At 35.9% G+C, this 8,129-nt stretch overlaps 1 pseudogene; it reads left to right on the top strand.

Moving 5' to 3' along the window:
* Nucleotides 1-1,216: 1,216 nt before the first annotated feature.
* LOC132679874 (obg-like ATPase 1 pseudogene) lies at nt 1,217-2,447 on the top strand (annotated as a pseudogene).
* Nucleotides 2,448-8,129: the final 5,682 nt, after the last annotated feature.

The raw sequence follows: 8,129 nt of genomic DNA, 5'->3' as shown, positions 1-8,129 counted from the left end.
CTTTGACCTTGATTTTCATTATGCAGCTCTATGAAAAGAAACTTTTCTTTTCAATGGGAGCAGATGATGTTAAGTTCATAGCTCATCTCCAACTTATTTTATTGAAAAACAAAAAGAGAACACCTTTATTTCAACTTAACAGAGAAATCTGATTAGGAGCTTCCTAAATCTAAAGACTATTTCTCCAAAAAGTCCACTGTTGTATAAAATCACAGATATTCTTAAGTGGGACAATATGCTCTTCTTGAAATAACAGTGACCCATTTACTTCCAAGGCTTGAAGCTTATGGTGCTGCATTTGAAGTCACACCAAGCAATCTCTGAGACTCTGAAGTCTTAGTGTAACTGAGTAAGAAAAGAACATAGTCATAACTATACCTTTTGAAAAACATTCTGGATGGGAAATAGGAGGCATTTCCTGAATATCTGCATCAGAATATATGCTTGTAGATACTGGAGAGTGATTTTATTTTAGAAAACAGATATCCTTGGAGATTTTTATTCTGTAAAGTAGCAGGTCACACTACTTTACATATGACCATTTAAAAATATGACCATTTAAAAATGCTTGTCTGTGCTTATTTTCAGATGACTGCCCACATGGAAAATCCAAGAGAATCTACAAGCTATTAAAACTAATAAATGAGCTCAGAAAGTTTCCTTAATCCCAAACCAATAGTGTTCTCATATACCAGTCATGACCAATTAGAAAACGTAATTGAAATGAAAATCCTATCCACAATATCACAAAAACTAAAGGCATAAATCTATTAACTTTCAATATCAAAATAAATCCCAAAACAACACTGAGTTTAAAAAAAAAAAAACAAATTGCAGAATGGCAGATACAAGATATTTATATAAATGATAAAATTTAACTTTTTATATAAATACAAAAAATATTGCATTTAAAGCAATTTAAATGCAAAAGTACTATATAAATATTTATGGATTAATATACAAAATGTAGTTTTCTGGTTTTACCTCTGGGTAATGCAAGAAAAGAATGGGACTGGGGAAACACAGGGATTTTACTGCTTAAGAAAATATCTGAAGCAAACATGGCAAAATGGTAAGGTATGTTGTAGGTGGATTATTATTATCCTCTCTAAAAGATCATCATTGGCCACCACCGCCACTAGCGTGCATGCTGGTCAGCGGAAGGGCTGGGCCTGTGCTTTCTCCTCCTTCCTCCCCTCCTCTCAACTCCGTCTACCCTGCCGCTGGGACCCCGTGTCATCGCCCACACCGAGCACGATGTGCCCCAAAAAGGGAGGTGATGGAATTAAACCGCCCCCAATCATTGGAAGATTTGGAACCTCCTTGAAAATTGGTATTGTTGGATTGCCAAATGCTGGGAAATCTACCTTCTTCAATGTATTAACCAATAGTCAGGCTTCAGCAGAAAACTTCCTATTCTGCACTATTGATCCTAATGAGAGCAGAGTACCTGTGCCAGATGAAAGGTTTGACTTTCTTTGCCAGTACCACAAACCAGCAAGCAAAATTCTTGCCTTTCTAAATGTAGTGGATATTGCTGGGCTTGTGAAAGGAGCTCACAATGGGCAAGGCCTGGGAAATGCCTTTTTATCTCATATCAGTGCCTGTGATGGAATCTTTCATCTAACACGTGCTTTTGAAGATGATGATATCAGGCATGTTGAAGGAAGTGTAGATCCTATTCGAGATATAGAAATAATACACGAAGAGCTTCAGCTTAAAGATGAGGAAATGATTGGGCCCATTATAGATAAAGTAGGAAAAGTGGCTGTGAGAGGAGGAGATAAAAAATTAAAACCTGAATATGATATAATGGGCAAAGTCAAATCCTGGGTTATAGATCAAAAGAAACCTGTTCTCTTCTATCATGATTGGAGTGACAAAGAGATTGAAGTGTTGAATAAACACTTATTTCTGACTTCAAAACCAATGGTTTACTTGGTTAATCTTTCTGAAAAAGACTACATTAGAAAGAAAAACAAATGGTTGATAAAATTAAAGAGTGGGTGAACAAGTATGACCCAGATGCCTTGGTCATTCCTTTTAGTGGGGCCTTGAAACTCAAGTTGCAAGAATTGAGTGATGAGGAGAGACAGAAGTATCTGGAAGCGAACATGATACCAAGCGCTTTGCCAAAGATCATTAAGGCTGGGTTTGCAGCACTCCAACTAGAATACTTTTTCACTGCAGGGCCAGATGAAGTACGTGCATGGACCATCAGGAAAGGGATGAAGGCTCCTCAAGCTGCAGGAAAGATTCACACAGATTTTGAAAAAGGATTCATTATGGCTGAAATAATGAAATACGAAGATTTTAAAGAGGAAGGTTCTGAAAATGCGGTCAAGGCTGCTGGAAAGTACAGACAACAAGGCAGAAATTACATTGTCAAAGATGGAGATATTATCTTCTTCAAACTTAATATACCTCAGCAACCTAAGAAGAAATAAATTTTATTGTTCAGATAAATGTACAACTTCCAAAAAGGGATAGGATTTCTTTTAATTAAAATTTCTGAAAACTGAGGGACAAATACAGTTGGGGGATGGGAATCTTCTAAAAACAGAATTATTTTTGTTTTAAAATTAAAACACTGTGTACCTCCAATGAAATGCAAGTTCACTAAATGTGAACAAATTTGCTTTTCACGTGAATAAGACCCTAGTCCAAATTGTAGAGGCTTTTCAGGAACCATATTACTCTCATGATACTTCATTAATCCCCATCACGGATGCCAAGCCTGACACATTTGACAGTGAGGACAATGTGGCTTGCTCCTTTTTGAATCTACAGATAATTCATGTTTTACAGTACTCCAGATGTCTACACTCAATAAAACATTTGACAAAACCAAAAAAAAAAAAAAAGATCATAATTATTCTCTATAACTTTATCTTTCATAACAAAATGTTTTAAAATATTATTGTAACTGTGAGGAACGGAACAAAAATTTTCCTTATTGTTCCCTTATGCCAAGTGGAGAATCTGAGAATGAAATAAGAATCAGTCTAAATGTGTGCATGAATTTGTTGTTCCTAAAAACTTTACCAGCAATGTAGCCAGCAGATAAAGTTGTTATGCATGAAATAACTTGGGACCTATGTGACCAGAAACGTAAATAAACATCCATCTACGTTTCCCCTTATGGAAAAACTTCTCCCTCAAGCTTTTATAAAACAGAGGTGGCAATGCTGGTCCTGGACAAAGAGGAGAGGGAAACGTCCTGAGTCTTGGTGCCAATCTTTTTTTTTTTTTTTTTTTTTTTTTTTTTTTTTTTTAATTTTTTTTTTTAACGTTTATTTATTTTTGAGACAGAGAGAGACAGAGCATGAATGGGGGAGGGTCAGAGAGAGAGGGAGACACAGAATCGGAAGCAGGCTCCAGGCTCTGAGCTGTCAGCACAGAGCCCGACGCGGGGCTCGAACTCACGGACCGTGAGATCATGACCTGAGCCGAAGTCGGATGCTTAACCGACCAAGCCACCCAGGTGCCCCTCTTGGTGCCAATCTTAACCACTCATTACTTGGTGACCTTGGAGAAGTTACTTTCTTTCTCCTGTCTCCAGTTTCTTCATTTGTAAACTGTGAGTATTCCATTTCCCTTTCTCACTAGCTTGTTATGTATAGAGAATGAGGTTTTATATATATATATATATATATATATATATATATATATATATATATATATATATATATATATTACTGCTTACTGCTATAAAATGTTGGAGGATTCTGTGTATATAGTTTTCACTGATTTCCAGACCGAATTTCACAGAAAGCCAAATATAGTTAAGTTGTCGGGAAGTGCAAATACAATCACTTTTTGGAGAAAAAGGGTAGAAGCTTCCTAATACTAAAGGTTCACTATCAAGAAACTGATAATTTGTAAACAGGATTTAATCCTGAGGATTATCTTTGGAAGAAAATGTACGGAAGTGTTTGTTATTTTAGTGCCTTTTCTTAACTTACCAAAGAACTTTATTTGAAGAATTTCATTCTTTTCTTATCAGACTAAGATGTTTGATAGAAATTAAGATGCCTTCAGTTATTTTTGTTGGGATAAAGGCTAACCTCTGAAATTTACTTTAATTGGAAAAAGAATGTCAACTATTTTCATATTTTTATCCGCAGATGTAGAAAGGCAATGGTTAAAAGCAATAACTCAGTAGTTCCGCTGGGTTTGAAACCAGACTTTGCCACTTACAATTGGATGCCAAATAATTTAACCTTTCTGCTTCAGTCTCTTCCTCAGTAAAATGGGGATGATGATGGTACCTACCTTTAGGCTACTGGGGTTTTAGGGAAGACAATCCTAACTCTCTCCTCAGGTGGATCTAGGTTTTGTGAGGCTTGAAGTTTATATTTTTGAAGAGACTCTTTAAGAGCAAGAACTTAACATTATTTTTAAAAAATTTTTTAATGTTTATTTATTTTTGAGATGGAGAGACAGAGACAGAGTGAGAGCAGGGGAGGGGCAGAGAGAGAGGGAGACACAGAATCCGAACCAGGCTCCAGACCCTGAGCTGTCAGCCCAGAGCCAGACATGTGGCTCAAACCCACAAACCTCAAGATCATGACCTAAGCCAAAGTCGGATGCTCAACTGAATGAGCCACTCAGGTACCCTAAGAATTTAACATTATATATATGAAATAAGTTATAAGGTCATAAAAGGAATCCTGAAGCTTAAGCTTTATTAGCTTCTTGGTATACCTACCTCTGCTTTCCTCCACTCTCCAGGCCAAGAACCAACAGAGAAAGTAGACACAAAAGTCACAGTTGGAGATCAAAACACAGTCAAGCAATCTATTATTTACAATTCAAAATCCAAAAAGTCCTAAAATCCAAAAGTATTTTTGTAACTCATTTAGCAGAAAAATCCAATATCATCTGAACTCATTTGACAGTAAAATCTGATGTGATGTGATATGGTCTTAATTTATCCCACTCAGTGTGACTATTCATACCTTTTAGTGCAGAAATAATAGTGTTTAATACTGGACAACTGTCCCAGAAACTATCATTGAATCATATAATCTTTCTAAAATCTGAAAATTTCTAAAGTTTGAAACCCACCCACCTGCTCCCAGGAACTTCAGATAAGAGATTGTGGACAGTGTCAGGTTTATTACTGACAAAGCTGAACTGAGGAATACATCAGAACCCCAGAAGTACAAGGGCTCTCCAGAGCAAGCTTAGTGTGCAGAGGGGCAGAGAACGCCACCTTCCTGGCCTGGAGAACAAGCCTTCCTGAGGAAGCAGCTGCAGCTGCCTTCCCTTCTCTCAAACTCACCAACTCTCCCAAACTTGTCCAGAGGAGGAAGAAGTTACTGAGGGGGCAGATTTGAGAAGCCCAAAGAATTACTCCCAAATGTTTCCCTCCCAGGGAGTCACGTGGAAACATGGGAGGCAGGAATACATGTTCCACACTAGCAGTGGGGTTATGGTGAAGATGAAATAAAACCATGACTTAAAAAGCTTAGCTTTGTTCCTGACCCCACAGAAAGCCTCAGTATCTGCTACCGTCACAGATAAATCTCCTGCACCTGAGTAATTTCCCTCTGGACTCAATCTCAGGACAATGTGGCCCTTTCCAACTCTGGTTTCTTTCTTGTGGTGTGAGGAAGCTGCTTGCAAGAGTTAGTATCACCCTCAAGAACAGCGCTGGTCCTTAAGGGATAGATTTCATTTTATCACTCTTTATCTCTTACTTTCTTTGTTTTGATTTCTTTGCTTGTTTATTTTACATTCTATGTTACTGGCTATTTTATTTATCTTTAAACCTGAGTTTTTACTAACCACTTTAAATCCTTTTGGGAACAGGGTGAGTATAAAGATATAAACAATTTTTAAGTAATTCAAAGAACAACAGAAGTATTTGCTACTTATTCCACATAAAATAGATGAAATCAGTCAAATATGGAGGAGAAATCCAAGGATTAAGAGGTTTTGCATGACTGAAATTTGGTGAGAGAAATAACTTTCATGTCAGATATTTTTGTACCAATTATCTTCTGGCTCCATGAACCAGAAATTTCTCGTTTTAAAGGTGTTAATGAAGTATATCATCTTATTTTATAAGAAATGTCTGATGAATCAAACTTTTAAGAATGAAATCGGTCAATGGAGTAGAGAATAGACAGAAAGGCAGTGCTAGATCTTTAGGTGAATAAAACATAAGCTATATGAAATCATACTTAAGATAACTTACAGAGATCTATATAGAAGAGGTAATCAATGATGACATATTTTTTTACTTTTTATAATCATAAATATATGTGCACTGTACAGTGATTAAAAATAGAAATTAATACAAAAGAAAACAATAAAAGTTACCTAAATTCCTCAACTCCAAGATCATTAATATTTAGGTGCATATCCATCCAGTCATTTTTATTTGCATATTTTTCTTTTATTTTCTAAACAGGGATCACATTTTACTTATTATTTTACAACTTGTTTTTTCAGCTAACTATAGATCCTAAATATCTTCCCAGGGTATTATATATTCCTTTAAAATAATTGTTATAATACCTGTTCATAGTAGTATATTAAAATAGTAGAGAACTGTATTGAGAAAAAAGTAAAATTCTGCTTATCTTACCAATATCCCATTTCAAGTATGACATAAAACTAAAATTATAAAGGGAAAATCTTACTCCATAAAAATTTAAAACTTTGCAAAGTAAAAAACAATCATAAGGCACCTGGGTGGCTCAGTCGGTTATGTGTTGGACTCAATCTCAGCTCACGTCATGAGCTGGTGGTTTATGGGATAGAGCCCCACGTCGGGTTGTACAATGACAACATGGAGTCTGCTTGGGATCCTCTCTGTCACACTCTCTCTCTGCACCTCTCCCTCTTGTGTTCACACACTCTCTCTCTCTCTCAAAATAAATAAATTTTAAAAAAAAGACAATCACAAAGTATAAACAATAAATGACAAACTGGGAAAAATGTTTTCAATGCAAATGACAAATAAGGGACTAATTTCCTCAATATGCAGAACCTTTTATACACACACACACACACACACACACACACACACCCCATGGTCAAAGATCAGTAAATTTCTAAAAATGGGATAAAGATGTGGGTTGGCATGTCATTGATAAAGAAATACAAGTGGCCAAACAAAATAAAAAATAAAAGAAAAAGAAAAAGAAGCCTTAAGAGAATGAACTGAACCTTTTATACAGAAGGTTAAAACAAAAATGAACACATTTGATAATACTCATTGTTGGGATGATGTGAAAAACCATTCTCAGAGTGGAAGTGTAAATTGGTGCAACCTTCTTTGAATGGTCAATTGGCAATATCAACATTCTAAATACAGACATCTTTTCACTCAGTAATTTCACTACTTGGTCTTTGTCCCTTGTAATTAAATACATGAAGATATTTGTTACAGTATTGTATGAATGGCAAGTTCCCATATTAAATGAATTTAAGGAAAATAACGTATGAAACCATTCACTGGAATTACTTAGTTTAACCACTAGATGTCACAATTGTTACACAAAAATTTAGCTATAGCTAGGTAAATAGAATTTGAAGGTTGGAATAAACTTTCCATATATGTTCTTTCACTTTAAAAGAATTGGTGCTTGAAAAATATGGGAAAATATGGAATAAACTTTCCATATATGCTCCTTCACCTTAAAGGAATTGGCACCTGGGTGGCCTAGTTGGTTAAGCGACTGACCCTTGATTTAGGCTCAGGGTAGGATCTCACGGTTTGTGAGATCAGGCCCCATGTCAGGCTGCATGCTGACAGTGCAAAGCCTGCTTGGGATTCTCTCTCTCCCCCTCTCTCTCTGTCCCACCCCTGCTCATGTGCTCTCTCTCTCTCTCAAAATAAACTTTAAAAAATTAAATTAAATTAAATTAAAAATAATTGCAACTCTAAAACAAGAACTGTTTTGTATATCACTAGGTACTTTGCAAAATAGAGTATTTCACAAAGTGATCTTCAAGTTATCTTTTAAAAATATTCTTCTCATAAAGTCTCAAGTATTCATATGCTTTGACAAGGCTTTAGCTTAAAATGCACTATAACTGGGTAGGCTCACATGGTCTGATTTGGGAGTTTCCAGGAGAAATTCACACTTCAAATAATCTTACCTCTTACATGA

The sequence above is a fragment of the Panthera onca genome, chromosome A2 (genome assembly GCF_046562875.1).
Source record: "Panthera onca isolate mPanOnc1 chromosome A2, mPanOnc1 haplotype 2, whole genome shotgun sequence".
Lineage (NCBI taxonomy): Eukaryota > Metazoa > Chordata > Mammalia > Carnivora > Felidae > Panthera > Panthera onca.
The sequence above is the reverse complement of the archived record's forward strand: the minus strand, read 5'-3'. Positions and strand labels throughout refer to the sequence as shown.